General features: G+C 42.6%; 1 protein-coding gene across 1 annotated transcript in view; it reads right to left on the reverse strand.

Annotated features, from left to right (window-relative positions):
* PAK3 (p21 (RAC1) activated kinase 3) overlaps positions 1–20887 on the reverse strand; it is a 256878-nt gene that overhangs the window by 162552 nt on the left and 73439 nt on the right. The window lies entirely within an intron of this gene.

Below are 20887 nucleotides of genomic sequence, written 5' to 3' on the forward strand. Positions count from 1 at the left end.
AGAGATGAGTTAGAGAAAAAACAGCAAGGGAGACTGAGAAGGAAGGGTTAGAAAGATAAGAGGAAAGCTGGAGAGTATAGAGTTCTGAAAGTCAAGAGAGGAGAGTGTTGCAGCAAGAGGATAGAGAAATGACCATTGGGTGTGACTCCATCGAAGTCACTGGTGACCCTGACAAGAGTATTGACCATAACATATCTGAGGGTAGAAGCCTGTCTAGAGCAAGTTGAGAAGAAAATGGTAAGTGAGGAAGTGGAAACAAGAATATAGAAACCTTTTTTTTCCCCTAGAAGTTTTGCTATTGTGCAGTAGGAAATGGAGAGGAAGCTGGATGGAGTGTCGAGTTAAAGAAGGTTTTCATTTGTTTGCTTTTTGAAAGCAGCAGGCTACCATTGCATATCTGTGGAGTGAGAAAGATTGATGATGCAGAAGAGAAGGACAGCGTTACAAGAGAGAAGTCCTTGAGGTGGCCAGAGGAGAAGTCATTTCTTGTACTCTGCTGTCAAAGTGCCTTCTACAGGGTAGTTTTGACGATGCAATTCCTCTGCTCCAAAATTCCTTATCGCTCTCCACTGCCTACTAAATAAACCAAACTTTCTAGCCTGCCGTTTAAGCCCAGCCCCACCAAACTTTCCAGCCTTGCTATCCCTCAGCAAGTCCCTGTGTGTAACTTATGGGAAAGCCAATACAAGCTACTCACTGGGACCTTCATACTCTGTAGGTGTTCTCATCTCCAGGGCTTTGCTGGCATTCTTTTCCCTCAGTTCTGCCTGTTGAAAGCCTAACTCATGCTTCAGTGCTTTCCCTGATGCCCTAGCAAGAAATCATCCTTTCCTTCCCTAGCTCCTACAGCAGTTTGCAATTCTTAAGGTCTGTATAAAAACCTGCAACCATTAGCATTTAGAGTTTCAGCTTGTAAGGAATATGTGTACATTCTCATTTAGCCTCATAATTAACACTGTTCTGTCTTATGCCATGTCAAGTTTGAGTATGTATCTTATCTCTCCCACTAAATGATCAACTAACTCTCTGAGCTCAGGGACTAGGCCTTAGTCCTCTTTGTATCTCAAAAATGACACAAAGTAGGTGCTTATTAAATGTTGTAGAGTGATGAAATGATGCTGGATCTTCCTCTACACACAAGTGTATCTGATTTAATGCAGCAAATATGTTTCTGAAAGTTAAAAAGCATCCTGAATTTATGTAAGTAAATCCTTTATGGCATTTAGCTCAGAGGCTGTCAGTTTTAAAGAGGCCTGTCGCTCATCCCTGGGGAGTACTGAGCTTCCTCCCCCTTATATGGCCAGGTGCTGTGACATACATGCACTGTAAGGCAGCGTTGTATGTTATGCCCTAACATGTCAAGAGCTATACGATATACATGGAGTTGCAGAATTAGCTAAGTTCTGCTGCACTGAGGGTTACAAAGAGTGAGAAAGTGCACATGGGAAAGACAGAGGAATAAAATACTCATAGTATCTAATATTTGTAATTATAAATAGTACTTACATAGCACTTTTTCTTTTGAGGAAGATTAGTCCTGAGCTAACATCTGCCACCAATCCTCCCCTTTTTGCTGAGGAAAACTAGCCCTGAGCTAACATCTGTGCCCATCTTCCTCTACCTTTTATGTGAGATGCCAGCCACAGCATGGCTCGACAAGTGGTGTGTAGGTCCACACCTGGGATCTGAACCTGTGAACCCCAGGCCACCAAAGTGGAACGTGCAAACTTAACCGCTGCACCACTGGGCTGGCCCCTATACAGCACTTTTTATGTGCCAGTACTATTCCAAATTTTTCATATATTATCTCATTTTTTGTTACAAAACCCCTATGAACAGGTAGTATCCATGTCCTCAGTTACAGATGTCGAAACTAAGGCACATAGTGGTTAAGTAACTCGCCCAAGTCACACATGTGGCTAGTTGCTGTGCTGAGATTTGGAATCCCCCATCCCATCTGTACTCTGGCTCTAGATTGCCTCACACAATATTATGCAATATTGTATACCTTTCTAAGCCCTGTAATCTATATCACTGTGTCCTCACACCAATTATGTGAAATAAGCTGAGCAAGACTATGTCGCCATTTCAGAAAGGAGCAAACTGAAGCCCAGGAAAGGGAAGTGGCTTATTTAAAGTCATATGCTCATTTGACTGCAGGTTCCTTACTCAGAGTAATCCGTCTCCTGCACCGTATCACCTCATCTATTGCAGGGAAAATAAGTGAGTCTCTCACCCTTTAGGGTTCAGCCATTTTGACCTTTCCTTTTGTTTCCAGCAAATGAATATAGTTAATGCATGTAAAGTACCCAGAATGGTGCCCAGAAAATAGTAAGCACTCAGTAAGTGATAGTTCCTTTCTTGCTTTTCTCTGTCTCAGCTCTCTCCCGTACAGCTCTCTCTGCCCACCATCAGTCAAGGCTCTCTTCTGGCCCCCAATTGAGCAGGTCAGCCAGGGTGGCCCTTGTTAACAATAAGAGATGAAGTTACACAGTGAAACTTAGATGAGAAGCCTAGGTTACCTCGGCTTAGTGGCATGGCAATGGCAGAAACAAAAGCTCAGAAACAGGGTCAAATAGAGGTGACCAGTGTCTAAAAGTTTCTGCCCACTGGAGCCCGAGACCAGCGTCACCAATGCAACTGGCAGTCTTCCACTCCCCCGACAGCCTTGCCCAGCTCTGGCCCATGGAAACAGCAGGTGGGATGGAGTGAAATTGGCCATGGAGGCAGTTGCTTAGAATCTTGAGATCCTAACTTACTAGAGGAAAATAAGTGTTGCTCATTACAGTAGAGCCTTTATAGCGGGAGCTATAGGCATGCCTATGTCTACAGGCATGACTGCTGGCAAGACATGTGGCCCTTACTCAACAAAATAGATACAACTTCTGTTTAGTGAATCCAACTTTCCAATTATCCTCCTTTCTCAACTTTCCAATTATTTTCCTTCTTATTATCCTGGGAAAACATAGACATTGAGTGCAATCGCATCACACTTGGGGGATAGCAAGTTTAGTGAAATATCTTATTTGAATGAAAAAGAAACCCATAACCGTATGCTAAATTATCCACAATTCTTCTCAAATATCAGTAGAAATACTGTGCTCAAAATGTCAGAAAATATAACTGTTGAAAGTAAAACTATAACATAATCCTGGCAACCTGGCAGTATCTGCCCATAACATATTGAAAAGTGTTAGCAATATGGTTCTGCTTTTCACTAGTGTCAAACCACCTCAGTGCTTTTGAATTGACACTCAAGGTAATTTTATATACATTTTGGGCACTTTCCCCATTGCTTTCCCTTGTTGGCCTCTTTCCAGACACCTGTGCTTGATTTTACCTGTAGCATCTGCTGAGGATCCTTGGGAAGAAGAACTAACAGCGCCTAAACTCTAAGACGGAAGTCAATTTCATTGGGGAGGGGAGGAGAGGAGGAAAGGTCTGGGGAGGTCTGTGCTTGGGTGTCTGTCCACTGGGCTTTCCTTGCAAAGACTGTGTAGACCACTGCAAGCTTTCACGTCACATGCCACAGCCTGAATCTTCCATTTCCCAGACAATTCTGAATCTCCTATGCCAGCCCCCTAAAAAGGCACCAACTCAATGATTCAGCTTAGGTGGACAATGACAAAATGGCAGGTTTTCTTGGAGTTTTTGTTCCATTAGCCTGCTTAAATACATTCCAAGATCAACTTCTGGTAGTCACACATGACAGCACAGATGGAAAAATTAACACGTGTACAAAAGCCCCAGAACTCTCATATGTAGGTTTTTCAAAGCTGCACCTGAGGGACTACTACTACAGAGTGAGAGGTGATGGTAGATGCGAGAGGAGACCTTGTTCATCAGCAGCAGTAGTCAGGCCACCACAGTAGTCAAGAAGGCACCCACGTATTTGCCAATGATCAGGCCCCACTGCCACACCCATCTCCCCATCTCTAAGGCAACATCCAGGGTGTGACAAAGGTACTGGATAGAAAGAAAAGGAAGGGCCAGGATCCTTGACACCACTGCTTTGGAAAAGTAGCCATCCCTTTTTCTAGGGGTTCCTATACAAAGCAGGGTGGTCAAAGACCTAAGGAAGAAAGCACGTCTGGCGCTTAGTGAATGTGGCTATTAGTAGCCATTGAGAGAAGGTAGAAGGAAAAGTGGAAGCAACCAGGGGCCATTCTCCCAGCATTTGGTAAGAGTAGGGAGTAGCATACTAGGGAATAACACTCCATCACTTGGTAATGCGATGGTGACACAGTACAGTGCAAGGCATATGCGGTGGAAGCCTGTGTTCTCCTTCAATCTCTGTCACTAATTCACTGTGTGGCTCTGGGCAAGTAAGTTCAAGAAGTTTCCTCATCTACAAAATATGAATAATTTTAGCCTCCCAGTCCACCTGTCTGCTTCAAACCCTGATGAAAGAATTGCATGCAGTATACTTTGGTTTCTTACAATTGCTGAAACCACCAAAAATCTCTGGACAAATATAATTTTAAAAATCTTAAAATCAATAAAGAATTAACAAGGTAGTGAGTATTATACAACAAAACTGAAGTGAAAATGGGAACCTAGAGATTTGAGTAAACATGGAAGTAGCTTCTCTTGAACTGAGAGTATTTTCCAATGCCAGCAAATTGTAACTTTTATGTTGAAAGCCTTGTGGGTCACGGGGAACAGAAATGAAAGCCCAGAGCCGACAGAAGGTAAGAAATCTGGTAGGAAACCCTCCACAAAGAAATCTAGGGCTCCAAATGATTATACTTGCAGGATAACGGTGAGTCACACATTCACCTTGTAGACTTGCAACCCGAGTTTACATCATTGAGGAAAACTCAAGTCTTAAATTAAAATGGCCCCAGACTAGCAGTGTCCCAGGATCCTGGCCAAAGCAAACACAAATTCTCTCTCTGAAGAAATATATCTATCCTGGACCTCAAATTATTCCTACAAATAATTTTTCAAGTACAACGACTAGCATACAAAGATAACCAGACAAGGAAATAAGGTACCACGTCCAGGAACCTGCAGAAAAATCAAACAACTGAAACAGATCCAGAACAGTTTAACAGTTTAAGGTCCTAATATTATCCATGAGCAGGGTAAAAATATGATCAAAAAACTATGACAAGTTAAATACTCATGCTCTAATTTTCAGGTAATAAGTACGTAAACGTAAACAGTGTTTATCTTCAAAACTAGTAGAAGGGAGCGATAAAATGACAAAAAAGAAAATCAATGCCAAAAAAGGCAAGAAAGGAGAAAAAAAACCACAGAAGGACAAGTAGAAAGCACAAAATTGGGGCCGGCCCGGAGGCGCAGCGGTTAAGTGCACACGTTCCGCTTCTCAGCGGCCCGGGATTCGCCAGTTCGGATCCCGGGTGTGGACATGGCACGGTTTGGCACGCCACGCTGTGGTAGGCATGCCACGTATAAAATATAGGAAGATGGGCACAGATGTTAGCTCAGGGCCAGTCTTCCTCAGCAAAAAGAGGAGGACTGGCAGTAGTTAGCTCAGGGCTAATCTTCCTCAAAAACAAAAAAAGCACAAAATTAGTTGGTAGATAATCACATGTACATGGAAGTGCTAGGGAAAATCTGACAATGTTGAACGAATGCAAGAGAGTCTTGTGATTTGGAAACCTTAATAGCGGTAAGCACAGAAGCATCATCTACTTTCAGCTTTTAATTCTTGAATGTTCATTGATCTCTACTGCCTGGTTGTCCTGTGAATGGAGTGTGGGATGGTGGAGTGGCTGTTCACCTGAGCCCCAAAAGAAACGATGACTGATTCAAGGAAAATAAGAACATGGAGACAAAAAGGACATAAAACGGAAGCAAGCAGCCTTTCCTTTATAGTCCAATTTGTCGAGACCTGGGGAATGAGAAGCTGAGAGCAAAGGCACAGATACAGTCATGGGCCTCGGCAGGGCCTAAGCAAGGGCAAAGGCAGGACAAAGTGAAAACTACCACAGATATGACAAAGTGGTCATTTTGACGCTTGGCCATTCAGTGATTTGACGTTCAATGAATTCGCTTTTGGAGAACCCAATTTGAGTAAGTTAATTGAGAACCATTTGATATGTATTTGCTATATGTGAATTTCCCCTGTCTCTTGTTCCGGGGACTTGGGGAGCAGCACAAGGGAATAAGGATGGCTAGCAGGGCTGGCTTCATGGGTGTGCAACCTGTGTAGTCATCCAGGGCCCCACACTCAAAGGAACCCCATGTGTAGTTTAAGGCTCTGCTCTCGCTGTCTTGAAATTCTTAATTTTTTAACCAGAGGCCTCACATTTCTTGTTTTCACTGGGCCCTGCAAATTATATAGCCAGTCCTGAGAGCTAGAATGGTAAGTGGGCAGCAGCTGAAGGTGAGGCCAATGGCCACTCACTGAATTTTGCCAAACTAATGGCTCATGAAGTCCCCAAGCCTAAGGCTAGATGAATGCCCCAGGGGCACTATATGCAGCTCAAGATGTGTTGAGTGAAGTGGTGACTGAGGTACCAGGGCATCCACCAGGAACTCTTTAAGGGCTATTTTAATAAGACCACACATCTATTCAGCACTTAATACATACTGGGCACTGGGCTAAGCCCGTTGCATATAGTGTCCAATTGATTCCTTAGTGTGAGCAGGGTACTGTTCTAGGTGCTCTGGGAAAAACAGAAATTCTTTTTTAAATCCCCTTTCAGGGAGGAGCTTACTGTCTAGTCACATAGGGACACTATAAGCAGTAGTAAAACAACTGAAAAGGCAGTATGTGTTTAAGTGCCAAATGCATGAGAGATCTGAGCAATAATGCAATCGGCATTCAGAGAAGGGGAGTCAACTGAGTTGGAGTGGCCAGAGAAAGTTTCTTGAGGAAACTAAGGCTTAAGATGGGTGTTGAGGGAAAAGCAAGTCCTGGATGCATGGGTGAGGGTTTCAGGAACTCTGAGCAAGGAGAATGGTACGGGAGAGAGAGGAAGTAGAAACACCCCCAGTGTGACAGGGAGTGGAGGTAGGATGAGGTGGAACAATCTGGTTGAAGTAGAAGGCACATAGGGTAGGATGAGGGAAGCAGCCAGAGCTTCTGGAAAGAGGAAGGTGTGGAAGGCCTCAAATGCCATTATTTAGACTTGATCTGTAGATAGCAGGGAAAAACAGCAAAGGTTTGGGGCAGCAGAGGAGTGGCATGATGAAGGGGTGTTTGGCGAAGCTGAACCTAGTGGCAAAGACAGAGGGTATTGAGTGAGACGAGTGGTTCTGGAGCTTCCAGAGGAGAGTTCAAACTCTCTCTAAGGCAATTAGCCAAACTGTGCTGCAAACATTCCCCCAGGACTGTCCCTGAGGGCCATCACCCATAAGGGCAAAGTGAGAGCAGTTCTGTATTCCCCAGGCCTCTCTTCTCCTCACCCCTTCCCAGCAAGGGCCTGTCTGGACCCCAGTTCTTGCCTCAGTACCTACACAAACACGAATTCAAGTGCCAAAGCGTTGCCATGGAAACCACTGCTTCATCTTTCTCAGAAGAGTGCTCTGCAGCCATGAGGTTTCCTGCCCTGGGAAGCTTTTCACAAATATTTGAAGAAAGTGGCAAATATGCCAGCCAGGAGTGTATGTGTAGGACTGGCTGGTGGGGTGGGGGGCTGGAAGAAAGGGGCTGTACCATGGCACAGGGTTCAATGGGGACCTAACTCAGTTGTGGGGCCACTGGAAAACAATGATCTTTTAAAGCCACAGTGCCTTTAGTTACCAGGCTGGGCTTCTAACAACGCTTTACCTCTTTCCACTACCACTGGGTTATACCCTACGGCCTGAGAGTCTGAGTCCCACCCACCCACCTCGAGAGACCACCAGTGACCCTCTGGATATCCCTACAGTACAGCTTACAATGATGAGGTAAATGCTGGTCGAATCACATGAAACACAACAAGGCTGAGAGCTGCAGAGAGGAAAACATCCATAATGATAATAACCAGAAATAAATCTTAGTTTATTCTGTGCAGAGCACAGCACTAAGCACTTTATGGAGGCTTCCTCATTTAATTCTCACAATATCCTATGAGGTTGGTCCTCTCAGCTTCAGGTGGCTAAATAATTTACCCAGACACTCACAGGGAATAGGCCATAGACCTGGGGGTATGCACCATGATTTGTCGTACATTCTTAACCACTCTACCACATTGCTTTTCTTTTCTCTCTTTTGAATAATGGTTTTATTGTGAGATATAGTATGCAATAAAAAGTGTATGAAAATGTATATGTATTTTCTTAAATAGATCTATTTATCTGCTTCCAGTAATTGATCCATAAGGACGATGATAATGATTATAATAGTTAACATTTATTACGCACTTGGTTTTTGCCAAGAAGAGTGCGAAGTGCTTTACCTACATTCTGTCTTATGTAATTCTCACAGGCACCCAATGAAGCAGGGACGTTTATTATCATCTCTATTTTAGAGAAGAGGAAATCGGGGCTTGGAGAGGTTAAGTAAATCATCCATTGGAACTCAGGTCTCTCTGATTCCAAGGCCATACCGCCATTTGCAGTTGCTGAGTGGCATTCTCCCTGGACCTAGGATGAGTCTTCTAGTGCAGACAAACCTCCACCTTCCACTACTCTGATGATATGTTGGAGAACATTTTTTGCTACACCTACTTTTCCTGGAGTGATTAAGAACTTCCAGGGGCCTAGCCCTTCTCTAACATGTAGGATGTACCCCTGGATTCTATTCTCAGGGTTGGCAGGTGTGCCTCAGCCATGACCCTAGGAATGATGCGTCTCACAGGACCCTTCTTAGCCACAGGGCACCCCATGGGCCTAGCTACTTTAGGGAAATTCATTCACCTATGTGCTCACACCTAGCTTTCCTTCCTGGTTTGGATTTCAGCCCAGTTCAGGGCTGGGTATACTGACACTCTATCTCCAATCATTCAGGAAGCCACTTCTGTGTGGGCTTCGGACCAGCCTGGTTCTCCAAGTGAGGAATCACCTCTGCTCCAGTCCTCCCTCTGCCCCTTGTCTTCATGGTCTATTAAAGCATCATCCCCTGGGGCTGGCCCAGTGGCACAACGATTAAGTTCACACATTCTGCTTTGGTGGCCCAGGGTGCACCAGGTCGGATCCTGGGTGCAGACCTACACACCACTTGGCAAGCCATTCTGTGGCAGGTGTCTCACATAAAATAGAGGAAGATGGGCAAGGATGTTAGCTCAGGGTGAGTCTTCCTCAGCAAAAAAAAAAAAAAAAAAAAAAGGTGGCGGATTGGCAGCACATGTTAGCTCAGAGCTAATCTTCCTCAAAAAAAAAAATTAAAATTAAAGCATCAGCCCAGTCTGCTGAGCTTAGAGTAACTACAGCACTCTCTTTCTCAGTCCATCACAGAGCAACCTCACCTGGAGGTATACTTCTTCTGGTCTTTAGTGAGTGGCAGGTGGTGAAGGGTGGATGAATGGATGATATTTTCTGCCCAAATAAGAGGCTAAAGTCAAATGGCAGACACAAGTACAGCTAGGTCAGACATAAAACTGACAAGCTGATGGCATCAGTTTTACGACATGATAATTTCTCTCATTTAACGGCAGCAGGAATCTTACAAACGGGAAGATCGTAAATCAGCAAGCGACTTCCAGCACATTAATGAAACAGTGTCACCAAAGGCCTCCTGTCAATCAAAATTTTCCAGTATCTACAAGGAGGCAGAAAGTAAACTGGCTTTCAAACTAACAGCTGCTTTGTGAGCATGAGAAGGGTGGCTGGTTGAGCCTGCCCTTCATACTGCTGAATTTCATGGATAGATTTAAAAATGTCATCCAACGAAACAAACACAAGCTTAAACAAGAGCAAGAGTGACATAGGAGAAAGAAAACTCTACTAAGTTCTCACTTAACCTGGGTTTATCCTAGGTCTTCCTTGCTACTGACTAGGTGGGTGACCTTGGGAGACAAGTCATAGAAATTCTGATCAGGAAATGATGGTAAGGTCCATCTTGTCCAATTTTCTCTTGATTCTTGAATATATTTAATACCACCAGCCTCCACAGGTGTCCTGGGAGTGACAGGGAACACGCTATCCATCAAAATACTTCTTCCAGTTCTAAATGAACTCTGAATTTTATCTATTTTGTTATTTAATAAGCACTTACATTGTGCTTCACATATGTCAGATACTGACTGAAGCAAATCACAAATAGTAAACTTTTTAATCTTTATAACAACCCTATGATATAGGTACTATCATTATACCCATGTTACAGGTGAGGAAGCTGAACATCAGAGAGGCTAAAATACTCAAAGGCGCACCAGCTAGTAAGTGTCACAGTCAAGATTCTGACCCAGGCAATGTGGCTTCTGACTGTATGCACTTACCCACTGCACTATGAAAAGCTCTTTTATTGGCTAAAACCTGTCTACCTCTTTGTAGCTTGCACCCCAAGTACCACTGGTCCTAGTACTCACTCTTTCTGGAGTCCCATAGGCCAGCTTATATTTAACCTCAGAAAGGCCTTTTCCATGCTTGGCAGAGTGCAAGGCAGATTAGGATGCTGGGGCCATTGCTGTAACAATGATGGGGCTAGTACCCCAGCCCAGGTGGGCAGAGTATAATGGGGCACTTTACTGTCAAAGTAGCAGACCCAAAGAAGGAAAGGAACTCCTCCAAAGTCAAAGAGGAAGTTGATGATAGAGTGTGAACTTGAATCTATGCGTTTGGACTTTGTGGCAATATCCCTTATGCTAGTCTCTGATGCTACCCCTATCCTTTCCTCCTGCCCCCAATACATACGTTATTATTGTTGATATAATCATAGTTACCGTTCAATGAGTGCTTACCTGTTCTGTACCTGATGCTCTGCATATATTTTCTCATTTAACCCTCAGAACCACCTCTATCCTGTGAGATAGGTACTACTATCACCTTTATTTTACAGAGATGGAAGTTGAGGCCTAGGGAAGTCAAATAAGTGCCAACAGCCAAACAGCTAGTAAGTTGCAGAACTTGGCTTTAAACTCAGATCTTTCTGTCACCAGACTCTGGGCTTTTAATTACTGTATTGCAGACCTCTTAATAATATTCACAAGCAACCTGGGGCACCTTGTGAACCCGTTGTTGAAAGGGAGATTATTAGTGTCAAAGACGTATGAATACCTATAAATATCCTTTTCCTGATGTAATCAGATAATGTGTTTAAAATATTGGAAAAGAAGAGCTTGAGAGAAAGAGAGAAAGAAGGTAGTTTGCCTCATAATTGAGGTGACAAGACATGAGGCTATAACTGATAATGCATGATTCTTGGGGGGAGAGTCATGCTTGCTTTAATTTTACAACAAAGTTTTTCTCCGTACCTACTATGTACCAGGCACTGTACTAGTAATACAGTAGACCTGCGCTATCTGCTACTTGATGGGCTCGATTTTGTTTCTTGATCTTGTTATGCTGAGTGACTATGATTAAGGGAAAGACAATATTCACTCTTCTTCTGCCCAAAACTGAACCATTTGCTTTTCCTTCAGTGGTAAAAACCGCAATACCAAGGAAAGACCAGGTTTTGAACAAACAAGGGATGTGGGAAGATTTTAAAAGCCATCCACACCAACCCAAACCCTAGATGGAAATCCTCTTCATTTCAAAAGACTTGCAGGGAATCAGCAAGCTTAAAAAAACAATCACCACAAGTATGACAGAGGGTCGATAGCCTTCCTATGTAAAGAGTATACACATTTGTTAAGAAAAATACTACAACTCTAATGGTTACATGGGCAAAAGATATAAACAATTTCTAAAGGAGGAACAGTAAATGGTAATAAATATTTGAAAACTATTCAACCTCACCTAGTAATAAAATACACGCAAATGAAGCAATAGTCAGATACAAATTTTGCCCATCTGGTTAACAAAATCGTTTTTAAAAAATTAGAGGACTCAATGCTGGCAAGAGAGTGTCCTATGGGCACTCTTATGAATGGCTAGTATAAACTGGACAAGCTTCCTGTAAAGAAATTTGGTAATAACTATAAAAAGCCTACAACACGTTAGACTCTTTGACATAAAATGGTTTGCGTCGGGCCTGTGTGAGGAAGCAGCTACGGTCTGAGCCACAGGCCTATCTACTTACTCAATAGACACTCAGCACACTGCCTTGGACAGTGAAGCTTAGCCTCAAGTAACTCTTGGTGTTTCAACTAGACTGTGGTTTATATCCAGTGCCACCTCCTTCCACAAGACCCCTGCACTGAATACATGTTCAAGGAATGGCTGCCTAAAGATTGATGATCTGGTGGAAATAGTGGTACACCATACAGATAATCAGCATGGACTTTGGCATTGGGCTCTTCCACTGACGGGCCATTTGGCGTTGAGGAGTTTACTTACCTCTCTGCTTCAGTCTCCTGACCTGTAAATCATGGCTCATTTTATTCACCTCTCAAGATGACTTCGGATTGAGACTTTGCCAGTTCCAAGCTGTTTGATCTTGAGAAACCTGCTTAACCTCTCTCAGAACTTCAGCTTTCTCGTTTATTTAATACTTTCCCCATGTGGCTGAAGTGAAGATTGAATGAGATACTGCATGTAAAGAACTTAGCACTGTGCCCAACACAGAGTAACAGAGTAATAATAAAAATAAATAATAAATGAGAGGTTAAAATGTAATATCTTATAGTTGCACAGCACTTAACATTCTATTTTTAAAGCATTTTCTTTCTATTTTTTCCTTTCTCTCTCTAGGAAAGCCTGAAAACATCTAGCTAATAATATCTCACAGCTGTGACCACAACCTCTGCCTGCTGGCACACCACACCACTTCCACTCCATTCTCATGCCAGGCACCATTCAGTCCCCAGCATGGCATCAGCTACCCACACTAGAGAACAACAGGTGGCTTGGGAAAATTCAGTCAACTGCTTACAACTCCCTCTGGGCATTGCAGTGGCTATCTAATAGTGAATAAAACGAGGCTTAGAGATTTGGGCAAGTCCCTGCAGAATGCAGAAGTTAAAACAAGAGGCAGAATCCTTGACCCTTGTTGACCACAACTACCTACATTAGCATAGCACTAAATGTGTTTCAGGATGTTTTCCTCACATCTCAATTGAGCCTCCCAACAAAGCTATGCGGTCAGCACGGCAGATATTGTCATTGCCATTGAAAAGATGAGGAAGTGAGGTGCAGAGAAGGACAGCCTTGCCTAAGGTCATATGGTTAGTTAGCAGCAGGGGTGAAATTAGAACCTAGGTCTCTTCTCTGGTAGTCTAGAGTTCTTTCCACCACATTGCAAAGCTTGGCACAGCTGGGAAAGTCAATTTCAAGGAAGTTTAGCACCTCAGACAGGATGCAGAGGTTATCCTGGGAAAAACGAGTAGATGACTGGTGACAGCAAGCCCACCCTTTGGCCCCATAGTAATCTACTCGCCCTGATATGGGAAATTCCCAAAGGAGTGAAATAGCAGCATGCATGGAGCAACAAAGATTTTGTCTAAAAGGTCAGACAAAGAAGCTTAAGTAAAAGTTTGATTTTATACATTGTTGGAAAGGGAGGAGTGCAGAAGCAATAACAACGTGATCACTGAAGCATTCAGCCAGTCTCTTGCTTATGGAAGGGGTGACCTCCGTTTGCTCTCAGGATGGTTTTTTAAAAATCTCCTCTGGGCTTTTTTCTTTTCTCTCTCTCTCTCTTTCTCTCCCTCTCTCTCTCTCTCTCTCTGTCAAAGACATATATATATGTCTTCCTTGGGCATATTTTAGCCCTCTGAGTAGGTTACTGCAACCATCTCCCAGGAAACAGGCTCTCCTTCAATTTTACTCTCTAACTGCCATCCTCATGGAGAGAATAAAGTACAGAAAGAAACGAAGTAAGGAAGGGGAAATTTAGAGTAGAATTGTGTATGCATTTGGTGTATTTGTGTGTGTGTGTGTGTGTGCGCACGCACGCAGAGGGAGCGGAGATGAGAGCTTGAAACTAAAGGAAAGAATACCCAGCTCTCCTGAGGTGATGACACTGGAAGGCCTAAGGGATAAGATTGTGGAATATTTTTTAAAGTATATGAGATTATTCCCCCTTACATGATTTTAAAATAATAACAAAACTAATATCAAATTTATTGACATCTTATTGTGTACTAATTACCCTGGTAAATGTTTCATAAACATTATTTTATTTACTCCTCACAATTCTGTGAGGTAGGTTTTACCATCATTACCATTTTACAGATGGGCAAATGGATGCTTAGAGCAATTAAGTAGCTAGATCAAGGTCACATAGTTAATGTCACAGCTCAGATTGAACTCAAGCATCCAGCTCCAGAGCCTATGATTTAAATATTACACTCTATTCTCCTGGGTGAATATAGGGAGACGAACCCCTCCAAAACAACAACAACAACATTTACTAAAAGTTCTTCAGAGATCTTTACACTTTTTACTTTGTTTCATCCTTTTAGCAGGCATTATTGGTCCCCATCCTATAGTAGGGAAAAGTCTGGAAAGAGAAAGTAAGGAAAATTGCTCAAGGTCTCACAGCTGGCTAATGGCAGAGCCAGAATTAGAAGATGAGATTCCTGACTCCCAGTCCAATGCTCTTTCCACTATACTATGTCTGCTCAGCAGCTTCTGACATGGATCCCAAAGCTCCCTCCTCAGGTATCCACAGCCCTGGAGTGAGGGCTGAATCCAGTGACTTGCTTCTAAGGAACAGAATATGGCAAAAGTGGTGGGATGTCACTTTAGTGATTAGGTTACAAAAGGCCATTAATCCATCTTGCAGGTACTCTCTCTCCATCGCTTTTTCGGATTGGACACGTTGATGAAGTAAAATTGCCACATCGGAGAGGCCATGTGGCAAGAAACTGAGGGCAGCCTCTGGCCAGCAGCCATCAAAGAGCTGAAGCCCTCAGTCTAACATCCCACAGGGAACTGAATCCTCCCAACAACCACAAGAGTGAGCTTAAAAGTGAACCCTTCCCCAGCTGAGCCATGAGATGACTACACCCCTGGCTAACACCCTGACTGCAGCCTTGTTAGAGACCCTGATAAGCCATGCCTGGACTCTTGACCCACAGAAACATGGAGATAATGCGTTTTGTGTGAAGCCACTAAGCTTTGGAGTGATTTGCTACATAGCAATAGACAACTAATGCAAAATGATACCGAGCAGCAGCTTCAGTGATCTGCTGCTTATTCATAGCAAGTCAAATCTATAGCACAGCCCCCAAGAGGATTGAGAAAAACGATCTAGGCAAGCTCTGTAACTCCAGGGGAGAGCTTGGAATCTGAGGATCACCTCTTGGCATGCTTCAGTGTTTCCTTTGCCCTGAAGTTCTGATAGCCATGCCCTAAGGTGGTGCAGGTAGATCTAGGGCCTCTCATCCTCCACTGGTCAATGAGTCCAGCATCTGCCAGTGTTCAGCTTGTGTTGAAACTAAGTGGTTGGCAACATCAGATCAGCCTGGGATGTCAGCCTGGGATGTCCCATACGTTCCCCCTGAGGAGTTCACACAGGGCCCAAGCTATCACACTGTCTCCATCCTAGCAACGGTAGCTGCTCCCCAGCCACTGCCCCAACCACAGTGCTATTCTGGAATTTCTAACTGAGTGTGGGCTGGCGTAAGTGAAGGGTTTTGACAGACTCCCTAAAAGCAATTAGCCAAATGGGAATCACTTACGCTCAATTTTCAAATGGCTAATTTGGTGTTGGGGAATCTTCTTTAAAAGGCGTGGGTGGGAGACGTCCCAGCGTTATCCTGTAGCTATTTAGCTAGATAGCTTATGCAAGGGAGTTGCATTCCCACATGCTGGGAAAAGACTTATCAAGTGGGTCCACCTGAGTTCTTCCTTTGCCGGCTCAGCTGTCTATACAAAAATTAGAAATAATCCAGGGTGAGTTACTTTCACAATGTCAGCAGAAACAGCAAGATGAGCACAGGCCAACACGGTGTCTTTGCAGATCTGTGCAGAACCTGTGAGGTAAGGGTCCTCTGCCCCCAACCTTTAGGCCTGTGTGTCATAAATTTCTGCATGTGTGTTTTGGGTCTGTAGGTATGGGGGGAGGAGGGAGAGGAGGGGCATGGCACATTTTGGAATATGCACTCCCCACAGACATGTATGCTTGAACAAGTATCACCTCTCACACAAGTAGGTGATGGGTGTGAAGATTTGGCTCTTCACAGCTACATGTGACATGCATGTGTAGGGGGCCGTGGCCATGAAGACTCTGTGTGTATGTGGCCCCTGTGTGTGTGAAAGGAAGGTGTGAATGTGAGAGCTCCACCAAGCTCTCACTATGTAGAGTTGGGATGTTTCAGGGTCAGCATACCTAAATATGGTGATAAGTCACAACAGAACTATACAGGTATGTGTAGCACATCTCAAATTCTCAGTGTGAGTCATTCACTGACGTGTGTGTGTGAGCAGACCTTCCTGCATGTTAGTAATGAGGGAAAAGAAGACAAGTACATGAGAATGGGAGACAGAAACTGACAATGAGCCCATGAAGAGCCCTTTAAGAAGAGACAAAGAAGATCTGGCTCATTAAGTACCTACCTCATTAGGGCCTGAGTTGCCAGGGAGCTGAACCAAACTACTTTATTTCCTTTACAATTGAGCCAATCCCCTCCCTTCTCCGTCTACTTAAATAATCAGGAGAAAGGGAAATGGAACAAAATTGCACCCCCTCAGATGAAATGTACGTGTCGTCCATGCCTCTTTCTTTTCTAACAAATGTCTGTGAGTACTTGCCTAGCTTGGGTTCAGCATTGGGCAGACTTCCCTTTGTTTTTCATTATTTTCATTTGATCTACACTAGTATATTGTTCACACAGGCATCCAGAGAAGAAGAATGGTTTTAAATGAAATACTGTGAGTTACCCAAATCTCAGTTTCTGACTGTTCCCACAAATAACAGGAGCACTGGCTACAAATAGAGCAATAAATGAATTATCTTGCACCCGGAGGTCTGGCGACCTAAAGAATCAGGTTTGGCTGAAAACCAGAGTTGCTCACATAATGTTCCTCTTTTGCCTGTAGTTACACAAATGCAACCTGGTTTTAATGGTCTTCAAGAGCACTGATCCAAACGTTTACAACCTTGGGCAAGTTTCTGGATGAAAGATGCCGATATGGTGGCCAAAAAGAAACGTGTTACTTCTTACTTTCTAGAATAAGCAATTATAGCAAATGCACTGTTGGGCCTCTTAACCATTTTTGTGCTATGGACCCCCATGGCAGTCTGATGAAACCTATGCATCCCTCTCAGAACAATGTTTTTAAATGTATAAAATTAAATATATGGGATTACCAAGGAAATCAACTATATTGAAATGACTCTATTATTAAAAATTTTAGTGATGAAGTCACATATGAGCTTATTAATATGTTAAGTTTTAGCAGCAGGTCTCATAACAAAAAGTTTCAAAATAGTGATCAGCACAAATGATATTTCAAGACACTGCCAACAGCTGTAATTTTATAAGAAACTATCTGTGATTTCTATTGGTGATTAAGTCACAACTACTGCTAATACTACTGTGATTTATTGCCTACAATCATAACTGAAGAAAAAACTAAATTTCAGTTAGAGATTAGTAAAAATGCAAATGTACTTTTTTTCTCATCCACATTTGTAGACCCCCTGAATTCTAGCCATAGATCCCTAAATGGTTAAATGAGAGAGAGAGAAACAACCAAAACTGAAAATAAGGTTGCAATAGTAACCCCTAAATAAGAGAATGTTCTGACCACTGCTAAAAAATCAAAGGAGGCTGAGAACGATGAAGACAGTGATTGTATTAGAGGCAAAAAGAAACAACAATGACAGGTACTCAATCAAAAAACAACAACAAAGGAAAAGCTGCTCCCACCTCTGATTTGGTTCACCAAATATTTGGAAATGAGAACTGATTCAGCCAAAGATATTTATAGTCACTACAGTAACTGAGCATGACGATGGGCCAGCATTACCAGAAAGGGTTAAAATATGTTTTGCTACTCTGTTCTCTGTTCAAAGAAGCCCTTTATTGGTTTCCTTCTCTCTATAGGAGGAAGCCTAATCTTGGGTTGGCCTCCAGGGATTCCCAGTACCTCTCTCATATAAGAAGCCTTCTCTGACCCTCTCAAGTAGTTAATTACCCCTTGCTCTAGACTCCCCCAGCTCATTCTACTTTGAATCTAGTACTCAATCACTGTATTGTAGTTCCCGGTTTCACATATCTATTTCTTCCACTAGACTGTGAGCTCCCCAAAGATAAGAGCTATGGCTTTATTTGTCTCACAGTAGGGAATCAATTTGTATGTGTTGCATGCTAATGAGTGAAATGTCTTGTTTCCAAAGTATGAGCCATTTCAAACAACTGGCTTTGACCACATCATTAGTTCACTTTGCAGTTTGGTTGGAACAAGGGTGAATTTGGTATGGGTTCCACGGAGTTAGCTGTTTACCTGTTGCCAAAATTACGGAGCTGTTAAGGGTTCAGCTGACTACAAACTGATCTGTAATGTAGCTTAAAATTTCACAGTGAGAATTAATGTCATTCAAATGTATTGAAACTAAGCTAAGATGAAGCATTTATGCCACTGTTAGGCATATTTAAAACCTAATGAAAGAAGTGGGAAATGACCAGGAAGTATTTCATGATGTCTTGAGACAGGTCTACCTGAACTTCAAAAACAATTGGGTCAGGAAACAAGCCAATCAACTTGATGTTTTTCACTTTGTCTCAGTCCAGCTCTCCATCCTTCCTTCCGTTCATCCAACATCCAACATCTATCCATCCATTCAACCATGATCTATCCATACATCCAACATCCTTTCATTCATCCACCCACCCATCTATTTAGCCAACATAACTAGGGAAGTCTAATCTTCTTGGAATCTTAAAGACAAGTAAACTCGACAGTTAATGTAGCTCTCAAACTGAGTGTCATGTGAAATTCTGGTGGGGAGTAAGGAAATCAGATAGTTACCAACCATTAAGTTGAACTAAGAAGCCCCTCTCTTAAGAAGCTTCCTAGATCTTTTCAGCCCTGCCCTTCCCTCTCACTGCAGATTCCTAATAATTCTCACACATCAACCTTGTCACCTTCTACACAAAGTTTCTCCTCAGTGAACACTGGTAAGGATTTGTGGGGAGGGGAGACTTCCCCCTTAACATGAAGGTGGGAATTCTGCTGCAGTCATTTGATAGATGTGTAAAAATGACAAGGAGGTTTTAGGAAGGATGTGACAAAGGGAACCTCACTTTAAAACTCACCTCCTCCCGTCAAAACTCCCTGAGGCTTCATTGGCTCCCAATTTCTTATGGAGGGTACCAGAGGTCAATCAACAGGAGATCAAGAATAACAGAAATATCTGAAAGCTACGTGGGAGGTTGTTGCTCAACTAAGCCAAGCCTCCTACGTAACTTTGCTGAGATTCCAGGCAAGGAGAGCAGGGCAATGTGAAATGGCACTGTAACTCAATCCCTCACTGGAATCAGTCTGCGATTCCTGGGAGAATGGAAATAATGCAGTCAAGTTCAGCCAAGTGGGATACATTGCCCAGAGAGGGCTAGCAGCCTTCCTCCCAGCTTCAGGTAAGGACCTTCACTGTTTTGCTCCTTGGGGCATGTCCACTCCATGCTCTGATTCCTTCCTCATTTCCTTTTGCGTATATTCTATAGATAGTTTATTTGTGGTTACCATGGGGATTACATATAACATTCTAAAGTTATGACAATCTTTAATTGATACCAACTTAAATTCAATCACATGCAAATACTCCTTTACAGCTCTACCCACTCCCTGCTTATGTTATTGATATCACAAGTTACATATTTATGTACTGTGTACCCATTAACATAGATTTATATTTTTAATGCATTTGTTTTTTTAAATCCTTTAGAAAATACAAAGTGGAGTTATAAACCAAAATTATGATAATATTTTTTATATTTGTCCGTGTATTTAACTGTACTGGAGAACTTTATATTTTCATATGGCTTCAAACTGCTGTCTAGCATTCTTTCATTTCAAGTCGAAGGACTTCTTTTTTCCTTTCAGGTATGAGAGCCTTCTTGAGGATTTCTTGTAGTGGGGAGTCTTGTGGCGATGAACTCCCTAAGCTTTTGTTTATCTGGGAAAGTTTTGATTTCTTCATCATATCTGAAGGAGATTTTTGCTGGATAGAGAATTCTTGGCTGGAACTTTTTGTCTTTCGGGATTTTGAATATATCATTCTACTCTCTCCTAGCCTGTAAGGTTTCTGCTGAGAAATCTGCTGAAAGACTGAGAGGGGTTCCTTTGTAAGTTATTTTCTTCTGCCCGCTGCCCTTAGTATTTTTCTTTGTCATTGACTTTTGTCAGCTTTACTACTATATGCCTTGCAGTAGGTCTTTTTACATTAACACAGTTGGGAGTTCTGGTAGCCTCCTTTACATGGATTTCCATCTCCTTTCCCAGGTTTGGGAAATTCTCTGCTATTATGTCTTTGAACAAGCTTTCTGCTCCATTCTCCTTCTCTTCCCACTCTGAAATACCTGTAAACCTTATGTTGCATCTCCTGACTGAATCAGATATTTCTCTGGGAGCCTCTTCATTTCTATTTAGTCTTAGTGCTCTCTTCTCCTCCCTCGGAAGCATTTCTATAGTATTGTCTTCTAAATTGCTAATTCGATCTTCCATTTTGTCAGTTTTGTTGTTTAGGGAGTCCAAATTCTTTTAATCTCATCCATTGTGTTTTCCATCTCCAACAATTCTGATTGGTTCTTCTTTAAAGTTTCAATCTTTTCTGAAGAAGCTCCTGAATTTGTTAATTTGTCTTTCTCTGTTTTCTTGTAATTCATTGAGTTTCTTCATGTTAGCTATTTTGAATTCTTTGTGATTTAGGTTATGGATTTCTGTGTCTTTGGGGTTGGCTTCTGGGTACTTGTTATATTCCTTCTGGTCTGGAGATTTA

The sequence above is a fragment of the Equus quagga genome, chromosome 10 (genome assembly GCF_021613505.1).
Source record: "Equus quagga isolate Etosha38 chromosome 10, UCLA_HA_Equagga_1.0, whole genome shotgun sequence".
NCBI classification, from domain to species: domain Eukaryota; kingdom Metazoa; phylum Chordata; class Mammalia; order Perissodactyla; family Equidae; genus Equus; species Equus quagga.